Source organism: Mesocricetus auratus, unplaced genomic scaffold (genome assembly GCF_017639785.1).
Source record: "Mesocricetus auratus isolate SY011 unplaced genomic scaffold, BCM_Maur_2.0 Super-Scaffold_100010, whole genome shotgun sequence".
In the NCBI taxonomy this organism is placed as follows: Eukaryota; Metazoa; Chordata; class Mammalia; order Rodentia; family Cricetidae; genus Mesocricetus; species Mesocricetus auratus.
This window is the reverse complement of record NW_024429194.1, coordinates 332,036-354,799: the sequence shown is the minus strand read 5'-3', so window position 1 is coordinate 354,799 and position 22,764 is coordinate 332,036.

The following is a 22,764-nucleotide window of genomic DNA, read 5'->3' as shown; positions in this document are numbered from 1 at the left end:
GGTAGCCAACTCTGCCTTTGGGGAAGCATGGCTTTGAGACTGTATATATGATTGAGTCTATTTATGAAAAGAAGAAAATGAAGGAAAAGTATTATGGACTGATGTCTTCAGGGCTGCAATCGGAACCAGCCAAACCTGAGTGGAGGAGTGTGGATGAAAGACTAACTATCCAAGGAGTTAAAGATGAGACAGAGACAGCTGTCATATCAGGAGGACAATCAGTTAATACTGAAGACTACAGTTTATTGATTCATCATCTTAAGTAACCATTCAAAGGTGAGGGCAATGGTAGAAGATATCTATTATCATGTGTAAAGGGCTGATAGCAAATATTTTTCTTAATCCTAAAGACACTCCTTTGCTGTATGTACTCAAGCCCTCAGGCACCCCATACCAGCACACCTTACTAGCCTTCGGGGTGAGTGTAGACTCACCCAGGCCCAAGGCTATTGTTATGTAAAATGGGAGCCATTCTCCACCAAGGCCAGGCCATTCAGCGGCTATCAGCCAACATCTAAAAGACAACAGGAAGTCTGGGCTCTCCAGAATTTTGTGACAAGGTGGAATAGATTCCCAAAATATATGAGCCCCAACAGAAAAGTCTGAGAATCTCTGCAAGCTAATGAAGAAGATCTTGGATAAGAAGGTTGAGAAGACAACAATCTCCAATAGGGTTAGGTCTTCATCATTTCACACTGTGACAAGCATCAATGGCGGGTCAGCCAATGTGAAGTGTATCGTGAAAGACTAAGCACTTCAAGACAATTCTACAAGGGCCTTCATGATGGCCAAAATCCCCCAGAGATCAATCTTAACCACCCCATTGTGGAAACCCTGAGGCAGAAGACTGAAGCAGATAAAAATGACAAAGCTGTCAAGGAACTGGTGGTTTCCCTGTATGCAATCTCTAGTGGATACCACAGATGTTCCCTTCCTAACCTTCTTTGCTCTACTTATTACTTTAGTCCAACCCCCAACTCCAGCAAGCACTCCCTGTTTATCAGGGGTGCCTCTCTTCATTCTCTGCCCACATTCCAAGGAGAGACTGAATAAGCAGATCTTCCTGGTGGAGCACTGCTTTCCTCCCTGTGAACTGCCTCAGACTCCTAATATATCCCCATTCCAAAACATCAGTTCCAAATACTCATAAAAATAATTCCCTTGAAACTCCAGTAGACCTATGGGTCCTACCAAACAACATACTGCCACAACACTTTCCTAAAATTCAGAGAGGGAACAAAAACTAAGGAAGCGAACACACACACAACAAAGATAAAACCAGATATCATCACTGAGTTCTATAATCTTCCAAATCCCAGAAGCCTAGATGCAGGATTAAAAACACAATCAATAACAGTCAGAAAAATACATCTCTACTGGAGCTCAGCAACCCTACCATAGCAGACCCTGAATATTCAAACATAGCTGAAGCACAAGATAAAGACCTTTTTTAAAGTTTTATAAATATGATAGAGATCCTTAAAAAGGAAATGAATAAATCCCTTAAAGAGATCCATGAAAGCCAGACATTGGTGGCGCATGCCTTTAATTCCAGCACTCTGGAGGTAGAGGCAGGTGGATCTCTGTGAGTTCGAGGCCATCCTGGTCTACAGAGTGAGTTCCAAGACAGCCTCCAAAACAATACAGAGAAACCCTGTCTTGAAAAACCAAGAGAGAGAGAGGGAGGGAGGGAGAGAGAGAGAGAGAGAGAGAGAGAGAGAGAGAGAGAGAGAGAGAGAGAGAGAGAGAGAGAGAGAGAGAGAGATCCAGGAAAATATAAACTGTAGAAGGAATTGAATAAAACAGTCCAGGACCTGACTGAAACAGAATCAATAAAGAAAACCAAAACTGAAGGATTTCTGGAAATGAAAGATTTAGGAATTCCAAAAGGAACTACGGAGACAAGGTTCACTAATAGAATACAAAAGATAGAAGATAGAATCTCAGGTATTGAAGACACCATAGAAGAAATGGATACATCAGTAAAAGAAAAGGTTAAACATAAAAGACTCTTGGCATAAAACATCCATAAAATCTGGGATGCTATAAAAAGATCAAATATAAGAATAATAGGAATAGAGGGAGGAATAACCCAACATAATAAAGGTAGTTTACAGCAGTCACATAGCCAACATCAACTTAAATGGAGAGAAACTCAAAGTAATTCCACTAATACCAGGTATAAGACAATATTGTCTATTTTCTCCATACCTGTTCAGCATAGTACTTGCAGTCTTCGCTACGTCAATGAAGAAGATCTCCCTGAAGGAGATCAAGGGGATATGAATAGGAAAGGAAGAAGTCAAAGTGCATATGACATGATAGTTTACATAAGTGATAAATTCCTACAGCTGATAAATACTTTCAGCAAAGTAGCTGTATGAAAAAAAGTAAGTTACAAAAATCCATAGCCCTCCTCCATGCATACAAATGACAAATAGAATGAGAAAGAAATCAAGGAAACAACACCTTTCACATAGCCTCAAATAATACAAAATGTCTTGCAATAACTCTAACCAAGCAAGCAAAAGACTTGCATGATAAAAACTTCATCTTTGAAGAAAGAAACTGAAAAATATATCAGAAGATGGTAAGATCTCCCATGCTTATGAATCTGTAGGATTAACATAGTAAAAATGGTCATATCATGATAAAAGCCATCCATCTCAAAATTATAGCATAGTTCTTCACAGATCTTGATAGGACACTTCTCAGCTTCATAGGGAAACACAAAAAAAAAAAAAAAACCAGGGTAGATAAAACAATCCTGAAGAATAAAAAAACTACTGGGGGTATCACCATTCCTTATTTCAAGTTTTAACTAAAAACAATAGTAACAAAAACAACGTGATATTGGCCTAAAAATAGATATGTTGATCAATGGAATAAAACTAATTACCCATACATAAATCCATATACCTATGGAAATCTCTTTTTTTATATAAAGAAACTAGCAATACATACTTGGAAAAAAACTTCAGCAAATGGTGACAGTCACACTTGATGGCTGCATGTAGAAGAATGCAAATAGATCCATACTTAATCCTCTGCATAAAATTTAAGTCCAAAGCAATCAAAGACCTCAACATAAAACCAAACACACTGAACCTGGAAGGAGAGAACATAGAGAATATCCTTGAATGTATTGCTACAGGAGAAGGCATTCTGAACAAAGCACCATGAGCACAGTCATTAAGACCAACAATTAATAAAAAAGAACCCCATGAAACTGGAAATCTTGAGTAAGGCAAAGTACAGCATCATTTGGGAAAAAGTGCCAGCCTACAGAATAGAAAAATGTTTTTACCATCCCACATTTGATAGAGGCTTAATATCCAAAATATATAAAAATCTCAAGAAACTAGATATCAGGGAAGCAAATAACCCAATTTAAAAATGGAGTGTCTATCTAAATTCAGGATTCTCAATAAAGGAAACGCAAGTGGCTGAGAAATACTTAAAGAAATGTTCAACGTCCTTAGCCATCAGAGAAATGCAGATCAAAACAACTTTGAGATTCCATCTTACACCTGTCAGAATGGTTAAGACCAATAATACCAGTGATTCCTCCATTGCTGGTAGGAGTGCAAACTTTTACAGCCACTATGGAAATCAGTGTGGTGATTCCTCAGAAAGATGGGAACCAATCGGCCATAAGATCCATCTATAACACTATTGGGCACATAGGCAATGGATACTTGCTCAACCATATTCATTGCTGCTTTATTCAAAACAGCCAGACACTGGAAACAACCTATATGTCCCTCAACAGAAGTATGAATAAAGAAAATGTGGTACATCTACACAATGAAGTTTTACTCAGTTGTTTAAAAACAAAATGCCACTATGAAATTTATAAGCAAATGGATGGAACTAGAAAAAAATCACCCTTAGTGAGGTAACCAAGTCCCAGAAAGATAAATATGGTATGTATTCACTTACAAATAGAAATTAGATGTTAAGTAAATGATAACCATGCTGCAACTTGTAGGTTCAGAAAAGTTAGATATACAGGAAGAGTCTAGAGAAGGGGACACACGGATCTAGGGGGAGGGTAGATTTTATCTGTGGACTGAGTGTGGGAGGGACTGGAAGGGGAGGATTAAGTGGGGATGATAAGGTAAGGGGGGTGAGAGAGAGAGAGTTATGATGGAGAATATTCTTCTGTGTATAGGACAGCAAGATAAGTGGGACTAGGATATGAGGAGGATTCTGGGAAGTATAGACAGGGAGGAGTCATTATGTGATCCCAGGAAGTGACATAACTAAGCAGAAACTGCCACTAGCTAATCATAGAGGTTTGGAGGTCTGTATAGACAGGCAGGAAGTGACATATCTGGACAGAATCCAAATATAAATAGGGACAAACAGGAAACTTTTCTTTTCTCTACTGAGATGCTGAGGAGTAGAGATGAATCAGGCAAAGGAGTTGAAAGTTCCACATTGCCAAGTAAGATAAGACCATGTAGAAAATTTAGATTAATAGAAAATGGTTTAATAATTAAGACAGAGCTAGTCAATAAGAAACCCTAGTCACAGACCAACAGTTTCATGATTAATATAGCGTCTGTGTGCTTTTTTTGGGACAGAGAAGGGGGGCGGGACCCTAGCCAGGCCAAGAACATTAATGTTACATAATTCAGTGGAAACATCCTAAAATATGTGAAGGATAGGTGATCCTAATGAAGTCTCCAAATAATGAGGGAGACAGATCCCAACTAGCCATCTCTTGTCATCAAACAAAGCTTCTAGTACTGGGACTGGGTTACATTCAATTGAGCTGTTTGCCAAAAGAGTCCCATGGAAATCCCAAACAATCTAAGATGTTGCTAAGACAATATGTTGCTCTCCACAAACTTGACAGCAAGTCCACATTGCTGAAGACAACACCCGCACAGCTCATTAAATATGGAGAGATTGAACTGGTGCCTACATAAAACCTTCACCTCTGCGTTCTAGTATCTTTGATAATGGGAAGGTACTCCGCAGGCTACCAAAATAAAACTGTAAACACCACCTCAGCCACAAAACCTTTGATCTACAGTCTGTGCTGCCTACAAAATATGCTAGGGCAATGGTAGCACAAAGTTTGTGGGAGTAGTCAACCAACCTCTGATTTGACTTCAGGTCCCTGAACAAGATAGACCAAATACTGCCTAGGTGATGAAGAACTAGCAACTACTAGACCAGAGACCTCAGGTAAATCCAAATATCACTAGTCATTAAAAGAAAATATAACAGTAAAATGACTCCTAATGATATTCTGTTGTACTCATAGACCAATGTCTATATTGGTTGGCCAGCATCAGGAAAGCTTCCTCCTGCATCAAATGGGAACAAATATAGAGACCCCAGAGTCAGACATTACTCAGAGAAAGAGGCCTTGAAACACATTTCTAAATGGGCTGTCCCCATCAAATTCCTCTCCTCAGAATTTAGGGAACCCTGTGGAAAAACACAGAAGAATGTCCTTGAAGTTCTAGCTAGAGCAATAAGACAACAAAAGGAGATCAAGGGGATACAAATAGGAAAAGAAGTCAAGCTTTCTCTATTTGCAGATGATATGGTAGTTTACATAAGTGACCCGAAAAATTCCGCAAGGAAACTCCTAGAGCTTATAAACACCTTCAGCAAAGTGGCAGGATACAGGTTAACTCAAAAAAATCAGTGGCCCTATTATATGCAGATGATAAAGTGGCTGAGAAAGAAATCAGAGAAACATCACCCTTTACAGTAAGCCATAAACAGCATCAAATATCTGAGGATAATGTTAGCCAAAGAAGTTAAAGACCTTTATATCAAGAACTTTGAGTCTCTAAAGAAAAAAATCAAAGAGGATACCAGAAAATGGCAAGATCTCCCATGCTCTTGGATTGGTAGGATCAACATAATAAAAATAGCAATCTTTCCAAAAGCCGTCTACAGATTCAATGCAATCCCTATACCTATTATTTTTAGGTTTGATCTTTTCACAGTGACCCATATTTCCTGGATATTTCGTGTTAGGGATTTGTTGGATTTAAGATTTTCTTTGGTCGATGTATCTATTTCTCCTAGTATATATTCAACACCTGAGATTGTCTCTTCCATCTCTTGTATTCTGTTGGTTTTGCTTTCATCTGTAGTTCCTGATTTTTTTATCCAGCTTTTCTATTTCCAGCATTCCCTCAGACTGTGGGGTTTTTTTGTCTCTATTTCAGCATTCAAGCCTTGTACTGTTTGAATTGTTTCCTTCTCTTATTTGGTTGTTTTTTTTTTCTTGGCTTTCCATGTTTTCTTTAAGAGATTTGTTTTTAGTTTGTGTTTTCCTCCATTTCTTGAATTTTGCTTTTTCTTCCATTTATTTAAGGGATTTTCTCATTACTTCTTTGAGGGTCTCTATCATCTTCATAAAGTTGTTTTTAGTGTTGTTATCTTCTGCTTCATCTGTGTTGGATGTTCAGGTCTTGCTGGTATGTTGTGCCTAGATTCTGGTGGCATCATATTCATCTTTCTGTTGTTAAATGTGTTCTTAAACTGTCATCTTCCCATCTCTTCTTCCAGTGGGTGCTGGTGGGGTCTCTCCCTCTTCTGGTGAGTACAGGTCCAAGGTTCTCTTCCAGTGAGTGCAAGCAGGTCTAATACTCTTATGGCTCTCCTCTTCTCATGGGTGGAGGTGGGACTAGCACCTCGATGTCAGCAGGCTCTGAATGGCCTGATCCACTGGGATTGTTTCCCCTGTGCGCAAACCCCAGGCCTCAGGAGGCTCCAAGCAGGGTACCAGAAGGCCTTCTTTCATTTCTCTAGTTTTGTCTTTCTATGTTCAAGCCATCTCTATTTTTCATTCCATCTCTGTCTTACTTTTCTATTGCTGAAGTAAAATTCTTTGACAAAAGGTGATGTCATTACTTCTAGGTTTGATATCAAAGAGAAGAATGAGGAGCATCTGATTCCAGATAAAGAGAAATGTACAAGGTTTTACATTCTCCTGGTTATAGAAACAAGCAATAGGATTGTATTTGAAATGAAGTGGCAGGGGATTGCTGAAGAGACAGCTTAATTGTTATGAGCAAGTAATGCTCTTGCAAAGGACCTTGGTTTGGTTCTCAACACCTGTTTTAAGAAGTCACCACTGCCTATAACTACAGTTCCAGGGATTCTGGTTCCCTGTATTGGTCTCCACAGACAGCTGTATACATATACATCCAAGACAGAAACACAAACATACACATATTTATTTTTCTTTTAATTAAAAGGAAAGAAGTGGTAGGATATGGTAACCACAGACAAGCCTAATGACATTTTGTTCATTTTTAAACATTTTTTCTTGAGAATTTAATGCATATATCTAAAAAAATATATATCCTCCCCATTTCATCTCTTGAAGTTCCCTCATCTCCTCCCCACCCTACCCTCTCCCAACTTCATGTCTTTTTTTAATAACCCATTTAGTCAAGTTAGGCATATAGCTCAGTGGTAGAGGAAGTGTTTTGTGTTCTTGTTTTCAGTGAGAAGTTGAATACATAGGCCCTTAGAACCTAAAATAAGGATATTAGTCTTTGTCCTGGTAGCATTTAAAAGTCCTACATAAAACAGTGTGTTGATGATAGTTTCTTGTCCCCAAGGTCCCTCAGTCACCTTGCCCCAAATAAGCACACGATACTGTAGTCTGTTGGCCAATGACTAAGGCTTCTTATTGGCTAGCTCTGTCTTAATTATTAATCCATTTCTTTTAATCTATGTATTTCCATGTGGTCTTATCTTACTGGAGAGCACCTGGTGCATCCTTCCTTCCCGGTCTTTACATGGCGACTGTTCTGGTGAGCTCCCCTGCCTACCTTTCCCAAAATTCTCCTCATGTCCTATCCTGCCTATCTTTCTGCCTAGGCCAAACAGTGTTTTTTTAATCAACCAATAAGAGAAATATGTATACAGAAGGACATCCCCCATTAGCAGTGCATGAAAACAATTTATTTTTTAATGATTACTTACTTTACCCTATAGATTCTAATTATAATCAATGTTAGGCATAAATTATTTTTATTGATTTTGATTTGGAAAGTGATATATTCCAATATTATAAACAATAGCAGTAGATGTCATGAAATGTAAACTTCTGATGAGGTGTTTTTCCTGTCATTTGTTTATACAATTTTCCATTCTTTTTCTATTTGGTTCAAAGTGATTACCTTGAAGCATGATGATGTAATTTTGTTAAAACTCTTGAACATTTACTTTGTGGTTTAATCTGCTTTTTATATGGAGAAGCTTCCAGAATATTTTCTTCTTAATCAATGTTTTAAAACTTCCCCTTCACTCATCCAAAAGACTCACTCAGGCATATGTTACAAAACACATGATAAAAAGCAATGGGAGGCAATTAATGAAGTAGCATTTGACAGCGATTATACACTCTTACACTGATGGGCCCAAACAATGATTTGTAGAATAAGATTTGACTGCAAGAGTAATTAAATGTCCTTGACTTGTTATCTCAATAGTTTGAAAATAAATGTCTTTGTAACTATATTACAGTATTTATAATCAGATGCTACAATAACAAAATGTAATCATTTCTCATTAATTTTTAAAAATTCACTTACATATTAATCACAACCAAGAAGCTAGAATTAAAATAATGAGTTGACTATTTTACAAGTTTAATTAATTTATAAGATATCTATGAATTTTTAAATACAATGAGGATCTCTGCCACCCTATACACACAAGAAGCATGTGACAAAGAGAGCATTGACCAGAAAATGTGTATTGAATCTGCACAGCTCATTTACCAATGCCATTGGCAAATCCCACATCTTGAAAGTACAAAAATTCAGTGTTTTGTTCTTTTTTTCTTCACTGCATCACAAATACTAAAATCGGGGCATCACCAACAAAGTGACCAGGAAAAGTGAGTTCTCCAGCACACCTCTGCTACTGTACATTACTCAAAGGCAACAAATGCAAATATGAATCAGAAGTGTCTTGGAACGAAAAATTAGATAGGATGAGAAACATAAGTATTGATATCACTGGCTGGACTTTACTTTCTCATCCAGTTCATCACTTCTCTATATCATAAATATTTCTAAATTTCTTATCTACGAGGATTGAGAAGTTCTTTCAGTTCCATAAGATGGGACAGAGTCATCCAGGAAGGGGCTAGACCAGAAGCATCTGGGATATATCAGACAATCTCTACGGACTAGAAAGAACTGAAAAGTATAACTCTCCACCACTAAAGACAAATAGATACTATCCTTTAGGCTAAAAATATGATGTGTTGTGAAATTCCATACCTGGGGTGACAGAAAGATTCTAGATGATTAAAACAATCACAGCTAAGTCCCTATGAGTAACTATATTAAATTATGACATTACAGCCTAGCACAGTAAAACATGTCTGTAAACCTAACACTAAAGTGGTTGAAAAAGAAGCTTCTAGTTCAAGGTCATCATGGGCTACATAGTGAGTCCTAGACCAACAGGAACTATGTAGTCTCTTTGTAAAAGCACATTCTATAACTTACATGTATAACTTTCTTTTTTAATTTTGATAACGAGCTTCATTTTGAATTGAAAACATATTCTTATATTTTTTGCATTTTTACACTATTTGTATTGATTCCTTTGAGAATACACATGGAAAGTAAGATATTCTCCCTAATTTATTTTCGCAAAGCAGATATAATTACCAAATCCTATAAATCTTTCCAGAGATATTCTGATATAACCTGAGCACACATACACACAGATTTTGAATATATTCTTGTTCATTGAAGGCATATACATGACGATGTAGGTACAGATGAAGACACTAAAAAGTTTCTACATTTTTTTCAGCTTCTGATGAGCCCATAGGATGACAGTATCCATGTGTATAATGGTCCTACTAATAAACATGTCTTCCTAATCCATTGCTATCTCAAACAAGGTTGTAATAAATATATGCACATTCATTGTTTTGTGCATGTGAATACTTTGGGATAAAATCTTGAAGGTATAATTTCAGGACTCAAGAAACTGCATTTATATTTTTAACATCCTCCACTTGGAGAACAGTAGTCAAGTAAAGCAATTACATGTTTCTGAACAAATCTCCTGGGTTTACTTCTCTTGCCACCCTACTTTCTTTGTGACAGGGCAAGTGCTTATCTTTCTAGACTCCAAGTTTGCCATGTAAAAATACAAATAATCATTTTATAGGAATGTTGTAAGGAATTAATCAATAAGTGAATGGAGACATCTTAGGACAATGCCTGCATAACAGAAACACTCAAAAGTCCATTATCCATCCTGAATAGTTCTATTATCGATCCATATACTACAGAATACAAGCTTGAATTATCTAATTTTTAATGTGTGTTAACTTAATTCACTGTGGGTTTTGTATTTGGGCTTTATTTTGACTGTACCAAGGCTCATGCTCATAAGTAGCAGTAATTTGTACCTTCTGACAACTATGTATAGTCTTTGCTCTTAATTCTCCTGCATCTTTGTTATTTTCCTTTTGATAAATAGAAAATATTTACAGGTTGACGAATGTGCTTCTGGCTATAATATGAATTACAAATATTTCCACTAAACTTCTTTTACTTTTATTTTTATTTATGGTTACAGCCACACAAATGTTCTATGTCTAGTCAAATTTGTGAAGAATGCCTTGCTGTTCCTGGTTTTATCTGACATTTATAAATGCTTTCTTATTCTAAAAGTACTTTTTCTGTTTTCTTCTGTTTAATTATAATACATTTTAGATCAATTTTTACACTAAATTCTTTGCTCTATATGAAATTGTGGTTGGATCCAATTTTATTATTTCCAGATGGCTGTACAGTTGTTTTAGTATCCCTTACTGAATAATTCAGCTTTTCCCAGTGTTTCTCTTATGCTTCCTTAACACACACAACATTTAAAGACATACTAAATTAATTTCTGGACTCCTTGCTCCTCTTTTAACTACATAGATTATGTAAATGTTCATCCATATGAGCCTCTACATTTATATTTTATAACACACTTAATATTCCATGAAACTACCCACTTATGTACATGGTGAATACATTTAAAAAGCAATTTATTTTAACAATGATGCCTAAAATGAGGAAGTCTTTTTTTTACTATTTCATTCTTTTATTAACTATAGCTTCATTTAGACCCAATGCTTTAAATGTTTAATACCTTTATCACTAAAAGATTTTTTTGCTTGTTTTGGTGCATTTTTTTGCTATTCCGTTTCTTTGCTTGCCTGACTTATTGAGAATGTCTCACTATGCTGTCCAGGTTGTCTTTGAAATCACAGTCATTCCATCTAGCTTCCTGAGTGCTGGGATTAAAAGTGTGTGCTATCAGGCTTGGTTTTATATTCCTACAAATTGTATTAGTACTTCTGGTATTTCTATAAATAAAATAAATTTTCCAAATACAAACTGTTATTATTCTTATCCATTTCTAGCATGCCTCACACTGGAATATAAACTGCATGATGCTAAGCAAAGCTTGGCTTCTTTGTTTTCTTTTCTTTTTTATTACATACTAATCCCAGTTCCCCCTCTATCTCCTCCTCCTGCTCCCCACACCTTCCTCCCACACCGCCATGCATCTGCTCTTATCAGAGAGGCTAAGGCATCTCATCTGCCCCATCACCACATCGAGTCAGGACCAAAGCCCTCTCCACTGTGTCTAGTCTGAGCAAGGTATCTCTCCATAAGAAATGGGCCCTAAATAGCCAATTCATACATTAGGGATAAATCCTGATCCTATGGCTAGTGACCACACAAACTGTCCAAGTCATCCACTGTCACCCATATTCAGAGGGCCTAGTTTGGTCCTATGTAGATTCCCCAGATGTCAATCTGGAGTCAGTGAGCTCCCACTAACTCAGGTCAGCTGTTTCTGTAGGTATCCCCAAAAGGGTCTTGACTCCTTTGCTCAAATTATAGCTCCTCCCTCTATTTGACTGAACTCTGGGAGCTTAGCCCAGTGCTTATCTGTGAATCTCTACATCTGCTTCCATCAGTTGTTGGATGAAGGTCCTACGATGATAATTCAGGTAGTCATTAATCTGATTACAGGAAAGGTTCAGTTCAGACATCTTCTTCACTAATGCTTAAGGTCTTAGCTGGGGTCATCCTTGTGGATTCCTGGAAATTTCCTTAGTGCCAGATTTCTCAATAGCCCCATAATGATTCCCTCAATCAAAATATCACTTTCCTCGATCTCCCTCTCTGTCTTTCCCCCATCTTGACCATCTGTTCCCTCATGTTCTCCTCCCTTCTTGCCCCTCAACTGAAGAATGGGTAAAGAAAATGTGGTATATTTATACAACGGAGTACTACTCAGCAGTAAAAAAACAAAGGAATCTTGAAATTCGCAGATAAATGGATGGCACTAGAAGAAACCATCCTGAGTGAGGTAACCAAGTCACAAAATGACAAACATGGTATGTACTCACTCATATATGGATATTGGACATAAAACAAATGATAATCACCCTATAGTCCATGACCCCAGAGAATCTAGGTAACAAGGAGAACCCTAAGAGAGACATACATGGATCTCACTGAGAAGGGGAAATAGACAAGGTCTACTGAGAAAATTGGGAGTGTTGGGTGTTGGAGAGGAGGGGGAGGAAAAGATGATATCTTTTAAAGATCTAATATGCAAGAAGAAACAAAAATCTCCCTGCCAATCCTTTGTTCCTTTGTCTGAGTCATGAGGGAATTGGATATTGTAGAGTTTACCAAACCCTGAAAAGATACTAAAATTAAAAAAAATAGAATGGGAACATCTTTATACTTTTCTCTAGGTTGGTCTTTATTTATTCAAATCCAAATTAAAATATCCTGATTTGAATACTTTTGTATTTGGCTTCTTATTCTTCACATTCTGAAATCCAAGTAAATAATTTTCTGACAATCATTTATAAATATGGTAATTTCCACCTGCTCTCTTAATTTTTTTTTGTTAAAAGAGGGATAGCAGCTGGCTTTACTCCTGGGAAATTAACGGGAAATATTCATGGATCAAATTCCTGAAGCAATTATTTCTGTCTTGACTGGCAGTCTAATGGCTGGAGTCAATAACTAGCACTGTGAACTGCATGCTGCTCCATGGGCCAATGAGTGACTAGAGGTTTGGTTTAGTGTATTGATGATCACCACAGTATTAAAACACATTGTCGGAAGGTGTTTCCAATAGTTGCTTTTGATAATTTGGATGAACAGGAGGTAATAGATTAGAAACCCCTTCACTAGTTTATTTGAATTGTTGTGTAGCCATCTTATTAGTACCAGGCCCCAGGGAGTATTTAAAGACATCATACAACAAGCATAGGTCTATAATTCCAAATCCCCATGTTGGTAGACATATATCATATATAAAGCTAAAATTGGACATAAATATGAGTAAAATTGGTACCTTTGAATTGGAAAATATGCAGTAGAATAGGAACTTGCCACAGGGCTTGGGGTCACCAATTGAAACCTAGGGTGGTCAGAAAGACTCCAAGAAATTAGGTGCATTTAATAGGAATAAGTGGAATGCAAGTTAATGAGGATGACAATCAGGGAAACAAAAGGTTTTCAAAACAGAGCCAAAGTATGTGCAAAGGCTCCAGAATAAGAGAAAATGGGTGATTTAAAAGTGCAGTAATTATCCCACACAAAGATTGTAAAAAATTACACACATTACTAAAGTTTATACTGGTAAATATCATTTAAGAAAAAGAATCTCGAGTATCCAGGGGTGACCTTGAACTCAAGAGATCCATCTGTCTCTGTCTTCTGAGTCCTGGGATTAAAGGTGTATGCCACCACTGCCTGGCTTCTATGGCTATGTAGTATGGCTGCTTTGCTATTTTGATCTGCAGTGACTTTAGTAAATCATAAACAATGTATCACCACAGAGAGAGAAGACACACTGCTATGGATGTCACACCCCTTGGTCTGTAGGCCCAAGCTAAATAAAACACAGAAACCAAATGAAAGTTTAACATTCATCACTCTCTACTCCATGACCGAGAATGCAATGTGACCAGTCCCCTCACAATCTTAACACCATGTGTTGTTGTTTTGCTGCAGCTGCTGCTGGCAATGAAACATGAACCACAAAACTCAACAAACCCACATAGAGTTTATTGGGAAAGGGAGCAAAGGGAGGGGTAGGTGTTGGCCAAATGGGAACAGAGATGGAAGGGGGAAAGGAAGAAAAAAGAGGTAAAGAGACAGAGACAGAGCGAGAGGACCAGAGAGAAGAGGGAGACAGGAAAAAGTCCGGTCTGCCCCAGGAGAACAGCAAGAAAGAGGGGAGAGTGGGAAAGAGAGATTGGAAAGAGAGGAGCAGAAAAGAGATCAGGAAGAGATGAGCAGGCAGAAAAACCGTTAGGTGGGTGGGGTCTTTCTCTGAAAGAAGTCCTTTGCACCTCCATGGAACTCTGTGCTGACCAGGGTACTGCCTGAGTACATTCTGCCAGGTGACAGGGGCAGACCAGCATAATGCCTGAATCCTTATAACATGTCTTTACCCTTCCTTCAAGTTGGTTTGTTAAGAATTTGTTATAACAACAATAAAAGCAATGAGTATATTTGTTGTGGTGGCTTACAACTATAATAGCAAGACTTGGGAGACAGATGCAAGAGCATAGCTAGCCCCAGGTCAGTCTGGGCTATATAATAAGACACTATAGAAGAAAGATATAAGAATGAAGGGAGGGAGGAAGGGAAGGAAAGAAAGACAGAAAAGAAGGAAAAGATATCATCAGAAGACTAAAAGACAACACAAATTATATTAAAAACCTACAAATCATATAAATGACCTGGAATTATGTCAAAATATATAAATAAAAATTATAAACCAGTACTTTTAAATAATCCTCATGAAAATGAGCAGTGTATGTGATGGTTGGTATTGTCAATTTGACAGAATCTATAAGATGGGATGTGAGCTTCTAGGCACACCTGTGGGGGATTAACTTGTGTACATCAATTGAGGTAGGAAAACATACCCACTGTTGATGACAGAACTACTGAACTCGGATCCTGAATTATATTAACAAAATTATCCAGTCAATAAATGATTTAACTAAATAGACAATTCTCAAAAGAAAAAAGTACACATGACTAATAAATACTTGTGAAGGTGTTCAACATCCTTAGCCATCAGGGAAATGTAAAACTTTTCCAAGAAGTCAGAATGACTTTCATTAAGAAAACAAATGTTAGCCAGGCATTGGTGGTACATGCCTTTAATCCCAGCACTCGGGAGGCAGAGGCACGTGGATCTCTGTGAGTTCGAGGCACCCTGGTCTACAGATAAAGTTCCAGGACAGGCTCCAAAGCAATACAGAGAAACCCTATCTCAAAAACCAAAAAAGAAAAATGAAAAAGAAAACAAATGCTGGATGGAAGGAAAAAGGAGCCCTTATCCTGATGGTGTGAATGGGAGTATGTGCAGTCACTGTATATACACTGCCTATCTACCAAATGGGAAGGTTTTCATCCACTCTACATATGACAGAGGGCTAATGTCAAAAACAAACAACAAAAACACCCAAGAAATCAGAAATCAACAAGCCAAGTAATCCAATTAAAAAACTGCAGTAAAAGATCTAAACAGAATTCTCAATAGAAGAATCTCAACTGAGAAACACTTAAGGAGATGTACTACATCCTTAGCCATCAGGAAAATACAAATCGAAATTACTTTTAAATTCCATCTTACACCTTTCAGAATATAAAAGATCAAAATCACACTTTTTACCTCATGCTGGTGAGGATGTGAAGCAAGGGGAACTTTCCTCCATTGTTGATGTGAGTTCCAGCTTGTGCAGCAACTATGGCAATCAGTGTGGTTCCTCACAAGCTGGGAATCCCGGCCTCAAACTCACAGAGATCCGCCTGCCTCTGCCTCCCGAGTGCTGGGATTAAAGGCGTGCGCCACCACCGCCCGGCGGCCCTTGCAGCTTTTAATATTTGTTCTTTGTTCTGTATTTTTAGTATTTTGATTGTTATGTGTTGAGACTTTCTTTTCTGTTTCAATCTATTTGGTGTTCTGTGTGCTTCTTGTACCTTTATCAGAATCTCCTTCTTTAGGTTAGGAAATTTTTCTTCTATGATACTATTGAAAATATTTTCTAGGCTTTTAAACTGGGATTCTTCTCCTTCATCTATTCCTACCATTCTTAAGTTTGGTCTTTTTATAGTATCCCAGACTTCCCAGATGTCTTGTGTGAGGAAATATTTTAGATTAAACTTTTTTGAAGTGTCTATTTCTTACAGCATATCTTCAAAGCCTGAGATTTTCTCTTCTGAGGGCCAGTTGCCTACCTATTCTTTGGCTGAACAGAGAAACAAAAAAAAATAGGTAAACAGTAGATTCTTTAGTTTTTCACACTGAAAGCTGTCTTTTGCTAAAAATAGTCCCACCATAAGATGTTTGTTTGCTTGTTCATTTGTTTGTTTGACTAAGGGATCCTTAAAACGTTTTTAAGACGCATTGGGATTCTGATGTTCCAGGAATATTAGTTGGAATAGAAAAATTTAGTTTTTGCTAGTTCCTGGGGGAAAAAAAGAAAAAGGAAGAACTAGGGAGCGTTCGGCTAATGTAGAAGGAAGCTCTGCTCATCTTTATAAATGAAAAACAAGACCAGAATAAAAACTCATGAAAAGAAGGAGAAAGTATTACAACTGCTTCAAAGCACTCCCTTGCCTGGTCTTACAATTTGATGTTCCTATATAGGATGGCAAATCGAGCTTTATATTTTAAATGAATAAATTAACCTGCACATATCTGAAAGAAGATCCACATCCTGCTGGCTGAAAGAAGAAATCTGGAGTTGTCTCTGTCTCTATCCAGTGATGTTTTTCTCTCCAAGTTATTTTGACATCCTTACAAAACTCAAGAGTGGAACATGACAAGCTGAGAAATACAAGTGGGGGTAATTGACTAGGCCAACATCCTATTGCCACAGAAGCAAAGTGCATGAAATTAATGAGGCCCGCTGAGACTCAGGAGGCTGTGGCCAATCAGAAGCCTGCCTTGGTATGCTTCCCATATGCTGAGTGCAGCCTGGCAGTTCTTTTATTTGTGTCTCAGGCAACCATAAACCTTCCAGGAAAGAGATCTCCATATATTCTTCCCACCACATAGTTAGGTGTTCAAGAAGCAAATGTTTTAAAGCCTAAAAGTCTCACTTTAACTCTACACCAATCAGGATGAATGGGTTAATGCTACACTTGGTTAACTTTTTACTGGATAAGGTTATTGGTAGTGTCATGTTCAAAAACATCAAGGAGTCAGAAAAATGGTTCTGAATCTCCTAATTCTACAGTTCTTTTATTTTCCTTTTTAAGAAGTCAGGTAGCCTCTCTAGATCATTGTCTCCTCTTAGGAAATAAATAAATGAGCAAATAAACAATAGGATTTATTATTCATGTTATCTAGCTCCAAAATTCTACCAAATACAAAAATTAATTCTTTGAAGTGTTGTCTAGTCTGGCATCCGAGCACACACTTGTAATTCTAGTACTAAGGAGGTAGACATCCAGGCTAAGCTCATCTACATAGTAAGACCTTGGCCAAATAAATTTAAACCTTGAAAAGTATAATGTTTCTTTTTACTTACAAAATGAGAAATGTGTATGTATACACACTCACACATATATATATAGTGTGTGTGTGTGTGTAGTTTGAAAAGTCTATTGGTTTAAACATAGCACCTATGTAACAAAATATTTTAATTAAAATTTTGATAATGTTAGACTTATATACAGATACTAATAAAACAATATACAAGAGGAGAATTGATTTTTATAGCGATGGATATAAGTGAGGGTTTGGAAATACTCATGTCTGTAACTGTGGAAATAAAACAGTGAATCCAGATTTCATATTCATATTTTTATTTCCAGACAGGTTTTTACTTTATGGCCTTGGTTAGTCTACAATTTGCTTTATAGATAATAGCATAGCCTTGAACTCCTGATCTTCCTGCCTCAATCTCCCTAGTGGTGGAATTACAAGCTTGTGTTACCATATTCATCTCTTGATTAATATCTTAAGCCACCTTTGGCAGAGGGCACTCTGTAAAGGCAAATACAGATGCTCTGAACTCCTTTAACCCACCCTGAATACACAATTCATCAAAACAGCTACCTAACTAGATCCTAGTTAACAATTCAACTCATTGTCCAAAGTGATCATTCATTCCCTTATGATCATATGGCTTACTGGGAACTCATACACCTAATCTAAGGAAAGATTGAAAATAAAATATGGCTTCTCCCAAATATATATTGCTATGTGTGTGCATGTAAGCCTATTGTATATGCATATATACATGTCTGCATACATGTGATATAGTCATGCATGTGCATATGCAGGTATGTGCACATATGGAAACCACAGGTAGACATGAGGTTTCTTCTTCTAACAATCTCTACCTTATTTTTTGAGACAAGTTTTCTCACAAAACTTGGAGCTCGCCAACTGGCTAGACAGATTGGTCAGCAAGCCCCAGGGATCAGCCTGGCTTTTGCTCCACTCATTTCTCTATTCTTGACTTATAAACCATTGAAGGGGGCTGTGCATTGCTTTTTATCATTGTGAAAATGAAAAATCCTAGACCACAGGTACTCAGAGACTAAACATCTCTGAGACAGGGCGACTGCAAGTACAAGTTCAGGATCACCCAAACAGGGCAACATTCCTGTGACAGGCAGAGAGAGCAGCTGCCGCTTTCCAGGGCATGCACATAATAACATATATATATATGCATATATATATATATATATAGAGAGAGAGAGAGAGAGAGAGAGACAGAGAGTTTATAAAAGAAGAAATTTCTTTGGAAATCTTCCTCAAAACACAAAGATAAACTGTTAAGTTTACAAGGACATAAAAAAGGATATACAGTAGCAGTAGAATAGCATATCGGAAAGATTTTGTGCTTCTCTAGGCAAATTAAGATGTATGCACCATGTGATAGAATTCTGTTAATGATTCTTGCATCTCCTGCAGACCAGTTGCTAGTTGCAGATCCTTAGGCAGTCATGTACCTCCATGCTTTCCCTTCTGTCTTTTGTAAACCAGTAATGACAATGATGTCCCAGGTTGACTCTGAAGTTTCACAGAGGCTACATGAGCTAACTAGCTAGAATTAAAATAGGTGTAAAAGTTACAAGGCTTTTAAAATAATTGTCATACTTGTGGTGAGCTGACTTGCTGATGTGAGACTCTCTGTGACCTCTCCACCAGGGCAATATTAATCAAGATGCTCAAAATTAGCAACAAAAAATATTTAAAATTTCTAGGATATAAACAAATATCTCACAACAAAAAGAAGCAGTTATTAAACAAAAACCTATAGAAAATCAACAATAGGACACTGTAGCACTGAAGGCAGGAACTATTCCCATTCAATAAAGGCCCTGCCTTTAAGAAAACAATAGAGAAACTTACTTTATAGTAGACCCATCTGACAAATACCAACTCTGATCTCCCCCAGGCTCCCTGGGATGCAAATGCAGTTCAAATTGTCTCTGCAGCCTGGAAGCATTAACAGAGCCTATCTTTTGCTGTACTGTTTAGCAAAGGCCCTACGTCAAGCAGTGGGTGGCAGCTGGGAAGCACCTGTTCTATCACCACCTCCTAATATTTAGGTCATCCCCAGACAGAACAGCTGGTGAGAAGCTCATTCTCCCTTTCCTACACAGTACTGAGCTACCCCAGAGGGCTGGGCTGGGCAGCAGGCCAACATTCATATCCACCAGCATCCTCAGGAAAAGATCATGTGGCAACTAGTGAATGCTAATTGTTCCCTTCTATTGCCCTGGGTTACAGAAACTCCACATTAGGTGGTAGCCACAGCCACAGCATGACATTAGTTCTATCTTTTCTCTCTTCCATCTCCAATAGCCTCATCACTATAGAGAGCAGCAAGGTGTAATCACCAGAGATAATCTAGCTCTTCCCATCAGCTCTGGCTCCTAAAACAAAAGGTTCTGCCCAGGTGGAAGTAAAAATTGGTCTCAAAGAATGGCAAAAAAAAATTTCAAGAGGATTAATTTCAATTGTATCCAACTAGAACAGTTAATAAACTAAACTGTCATAAAGCTATCACCTGGCAATTAATTTGTGTAATCAGTTACAAATTCTAATCACTTTAAGCTTTTAAATCAATACAGATAGATACACAGAGTCCTGGATAAAGTTGGACATCCCTGGACTTCAGCAGAACTGTGTGCATGCCAAAGGTAGTGCCTTCAGAATCAGAGCAGATACCAGATCCTGCGCATGACAGAGGAAATACATCTCAAAACAATTCAACCAATTCACCAAATGCAAACATACCTCCAGGTGAGCCTTCCATATGTAGAGTTTTATATATATATATATATTAACTTAAATGCCCAGCTATTGATCATATGAAACTCCCAAGGATAAATGAATGTGTGATCCACATGCTGGTTAGGCAGAAGGACTGGAAATTTGCAGAGGTCCAGAAGTTAGACTTTTCATATACAAACTCCAGGCAACTATTAGAAAAATGTCCAAAGAGCACATCAAAGAGGTTGTGTCTAAACAGTCAAGAAAATACAGTGTTGCTCCAAATAAACAGTATCAATGAGGACATACAAATACTCTGAGAAACCATAAAAACAAAACTCCCAGAACAAAAAGTATAAACATAAAAACATACAAAAACTTCACTTATGGACCAACAGTGATTCAAGAAGCCAAAAGAAATAGTCAGCAAACTTGGTAAATTGATTAAAATTATTCAGTTGGAAAAACAGAAACAAGAGGTTGAATCTGCTCTAAGGTATTGTGGGGTGAGAAAGGTGAGCCTCCTCTAACCCACCATCATATACCTAATAGGAATACTAAAAGCAAAGGGAAAAGAAAAATGTGCATTTGAAGACAGTGACTGTGGAATGGCTAAAGACACTCTACATGCCATAAAAAATTCATATATGAAAGATTCTCAAAATGCTCCATGTTAGAATAAATGCAAACAGTTGTTCTCTTCATACCACAAGCAAAATATTGAAAGAAAAAAATTGTAGAAATTAGTACAAGGAAAAAGATTCAACATGTAAAAGGTAACCTATGTAAGGTTAACATCTGCTTTCTCATCAGAAATCATGAATTACACATTCAAACAATAAGAGAGAAACATCCCATTATGCCAGCCACAAACAGGCAGTGGTTGCTGACAAAGATATGAAGAGACTGGAACCTAAACACCAGCGTTGGCAACTGGGAACTATGTACCTTCTTTGAAAGCTGCCTTGACCGTTTCTGAAAAGTTAAGCACTGTTTGTGATTCAGTCATTTCACTTCTAGTTACCCACCACAAAGGATTGAAAGTTACCTACATAAAAACTTTTACACATATAACAGAAATAACCAAAATGTTCAAAAAGAGAAATTTGATCATCTATCATGGATAAATAAACATGGTATATTCATAAAAAGAAAATCATTTAGCCATAAATGAATGAAGTATTGATACATGACATAGTATTAATGAACCAGGAGATGCTAAGTGAAAGAAGCTAGACACACAAGTCCACATACATTGGGATCATTAATATGAAACAACCAGAGTGTTGCCAAGTACCAAGGGGGAGGAGGAATGATTGATGACTAAGTATGGACTTTGCTATCAAGGTAATATAATGGCCTAAAATTAGACAATAACAATGATCACACAACTTGGTATGTAAATCAACAAACAACTGTGCACTCTAGAAAAAGAGGAGAATATAAGTGTCTGAATTTAACTCATAATTTAAACAAATCAAAATAAACACATTCCTAGATAAAACAGATTGAGGCAGTCTGTTTCCAGCAGACCCATCATACAGGAAATACTGAAGAAAACAATTTGAATTCACACATAAATATAAAATAAACAGTACCAAGAAAGGTAATTATGGTAGTGATTTTAAAGACTATTTGCAGAAGTTATATTTTATTAGCTAGTTTTTAAAGTAGTTATATAAAACAATGTGTATATAATTATATTATTGGGCTTATAACAAATAGAAATGCCATGTTTTCTAGCAATAACAGCACAAACAAATGGAAAAGAAAAAACTCTGTTGGAATAGGAAAAGGATATCAGATGGTAAATTGAAGCCATAAGATTAAACAAAGATTCAGAAATGGTCAACTAATATAATATTCTCTAAGAATATAGCCTTATGTTCCTTTCTTTTCTTAGCTTATTTAATTTAGTTGTGGTTTTCCTTAGCCACATAACAATAAAAAGTTATTCTAATATACTGCTCCAACTTTCACTACAAATGAACATTCAAGCACCTGCTACACCTGGGAAATCTTGACATTTCTATGAGGTCATCAACTATACCCATAGAGTGTAGTTGCCCTAGTTTGTGTTCGGTTGCTGTAATAAACACCATAACCAAAAGCAAACTGGGAAGGAAAGGGTTATTTGGCTTACAAGTTACAGTCTATCATTGAAGGAAGACAAGGTAGGAACCTGGAAGTGAAGATCATAAAGGAACACTGCTTATTGGCTTGCTTCCTATGGTTTGCTCAGCTGTGTTTCATATACAATCTAGGACCATCTGCCCAGGTCTTTCTCTTCTCACTGTAGGCTACACTCTCTTACATTAATCAACAATCAAGAGATGTCCCCTAGACACATCCACAGCACAATCTGATGGATACAATTTATCATGTGAGGGTCCCTCTTCCAGGGTGTGTCTCCACTTGTATCAAGTTGACAAAAACTATCCAGCACAATGGTATGACATA